The sequence below is a fragment of the Rhagoletis pomonella genome, unplaced genomic scaffold (genome assembly GCF_013731165.1).
Source record: "Rhagoletis pomonella isolate Grant_MI unplaced genomic scaffold, Rhpom_1.0 Rhpom_scaffold_00001, whole genome shotgun sequence".
In the NCBI taxonomy this organism is placed as follows: Eukaryota; Metazoa; Arthropoda; class Insecta; order Diptera; family Tephritidae; genus Rhagoletis; species Rhagoletis pomonella.
In genome coordinates this window covers 14258239-14261519 of record NW_023458555.1, presented here as the reverse complement: position 1 = coordinate 14261519, position 3281 = coordinate 14258239, and positions in this window count along the sequence as shown.

Genomic DNA, 3281 nt, shown 5'->3' with positions numbered 1-3281 from the left:
TTTGTCAGAAACTATCAGTGGGAAAGTGATGTATTTATGGAGAATTTTATTAGCTTTGATTTGGCTCATCTCATAGAAATTGAATAGTGGCATGCATTGAACATTTTTGCTGTAAACGAGTGTAATTGCCCAGTAAAGAGATTAATTTTATTGTATCACTCATACGCCCTGCTGTACCACCGAAAACATATTATTGATCGCTGGCAAGTGTGAGGGCGATAATGCTATGCGGCAACGCACTGTGGTCCAATTTGCTCTGACAGGGTAATTTAATTATTATATTAAGAACTAAGGTAGATATCGGGATGCAATTTTGTACAAATTACGTTTGAATGACTAAAAACTTCAGGTCATAAAATTGGCAAGATCGAATAGCGACCACGCCTACCAACCATATAATTAAAAAATCTTTAAATTTTTCATCAATTTTTGGTATTTTTTAAGCGCTCGCGCATGGCATGAACTTAAAGATTATAATGCAAATTCATATTTGTTAGAAATTAATTAAATTATATTAAATCCAATACGATAATATGAGGTACACTGGCGGTCAAAAGTGAGTGTATGGTGATTTTTGTTAAATATTTGCAATATTTTTCAAGTTAAAAGTTTTAGTTATGACAAATCCCAGTGAACTCGATGGCGAGGTCTGATGAGGAGATGTGGTGATCTTCGAAATATCAGCTATAACTTTTACCAGTTGTTAATTATTGTTGTTTTCCAACACATTTTTTCATTGGAAAAAATTGTTGAATATAATTGTGAGCTTTTTAATCTGAACTTTTAGAAAAGTTATGGGTATGCAGGTACATCGGTTATGAAATTCAAGTAAAATAGCTCAAAGTTTTAAGCGCTCAAAAATCGCGTTGATTTTTAATTAATGTGTTTTTTTTTGGTTACGGCTTTTGCGGTTTTCTCATATAAAAAGTGCAATTTATAAAAACCAGTGTTGATTTTTAAGTGATAAGTGATAAGTGATGCCAAAAAAGTGCATCTTGTTCGATAACTTTCGAAAGCTCAAAAGCTCTCTTTATTTTAACTTTTTGGCAGCAACCCTCAAAATTTTTAGTTGGCCTACCAGCTGAAAATGGCGGTTTACCAAGCTTAGACCCAATTTCAGATGGCCTATTTAAGAATAAATAGATCGTTGATTATCTTCAGCAATTCATTTTCAGATCATACATTTAATCTGCACTTAAATATTGGCTATTTAAATATGATATATGCAACCCTGTGTTTATATCAAACAACAAAGATTGAAAGATAGGTTGTTTTGGCAATTTCTGATTCAGGCTTCGCGCATATGAATTCAATTTATCAAAGTTAATTCTATTACACTGTGAGACAAATGGTAGGGGTCAGTGATCGGGAAAGGTTCAAACTACCGGGGAAAGTTATATCGGTAAAAAAGAAGTTATACGTGTCCCGGCGTTTCGCTGGGTCACGTCTAGGAATCGAGATATATATATAACTATCATATAGGGGAAATTGTCACCTTTGGTGGTCTTTTTTTAACATAACTCGAGAATCACTAGTCCGATTTTGCTCAAACAAATTTAAAAAAATTAAAAATTACAATTTCTTTAATCTGTTCATATAACGTTTTTCTATATAATCAACAGTTTTGCCGGTAAAAATAAATGTATGAAGAAAAAAAATATTTTTTGCCTAAAATATTAAATTTTTTGACTGTCGCATAGTGTTATTAGATCTTGAACTGATATTACCAGAAACATAATCTACTTTTCCATTATTAGGAGTTGACAGCCAAAATATAAAAATTTCCCGTCTTGAAAATAGAAAATAAATGCACTAAAAGGTTAAAACTTTATCAGCTCCAAAACAAATCTGTGTGCATTTCCCGAATTTTCTTACTTAAGACAATGCCTGAGAAAGAAATGAAGTTAAAACAAAGTTTTTTTTAACAAGTTATTGAGCCTTAAAAATGTTCCGTTTTCGCTGCACGCACAATTTACTTTTTCACTTTTTGCTTACTATGATTTTTTGGACACCGTTATGTTTATATGTAGCCAAATTTTTTTAAACAAAGTTTTATTTACTCTTAAGTAGTTAACATTCTTGCATATTTGATAAAAACTTTATTGAAATTTTATAAACAAGAAATTTCATTAAAAAACTCTAGCTTTGCACATTGGACCACTGTGCAACGACGGCTCAATTGTCATTATCACACCAAACATAGGCTTAAGTTATTTTACATGTTTTTTTTTTTTAAATAGATTCATTTAACATTAGTTATTATTTCTCTGCCACGCGCTCTTACATAGAATCGTATTGCCGCTGGCTAGTTCATAATTTAATTTACCGAAATTATCTTTGAGTTAAAGCTTGTCTTAGTCTAACGAAACTATAAAAAGAGCAGTAGTAAACAGCTTGCCTGCAGGTTCTAACGACAAATCGCTGCGAGCAGCCCACTCCGGGAGTCAACCGGAAAAATACAAAAAAAATATAAAAACTTTACTTTGAAAGAAATGAGATTTATTCTTTAATTTGCATCTTTTTTGAACGTAAATTAAATAGAAAATCCTCTGCACGAAAGCGCATATAGGGATATAGTGCGACAACTATAATCACAACAACAACAACAACACCTACACAATGGAGAGGTATGCTCAATTGCAAGTGTAAATGAAAAGTGTTTTAGTGACTCAGAGAAAACTTCTACACATAGTTTGGTTTTTAACCGACTTCCAAAAAAGGAGGAGGTTATCAGTTCGTCGGAATATTTTTTTTTTTTTATGTATGTTACCGCATAACTTTGGACCGCGTCAACCGACTTCGATAATTCTGCATCGGAAAGGTAGTGTCTCAGGGGTGGTCCCATACTAATCTGGTTTAGATCTAATCATTGGATCATGATATATATTTACATATATATATATATATATTTTTTTTTTTAAGTCGGTTTTTTTTGCTAAAAATTACTTGTTATTTAAAGGGAGCGCAGCTTATGAAGTGAAATTGAAATGAGTGAATTTGATGGCTACTAAATAAGACCAACAACTGATAGCCATGCAGCCTCTTGCGCGCTTATTGTCGTAGTTGAGTTTATATGTCGCCTGTGCCTTCGGGATTTGTGCTCCGACTGCTCTACGGATTTTATTGCATCCTTTAATTTAGAAGAGAGAGAGAGAAGAAGAGTTCTCTTGAAGAATCTTCAGAAGTTCGGTATCTGTTTCGTTTCTCATCTTTACTCCAAACATAACTTCGAACGACGTAAATTTTGTAGATACCTTTATACCTTCTAGACGTGGCATCTA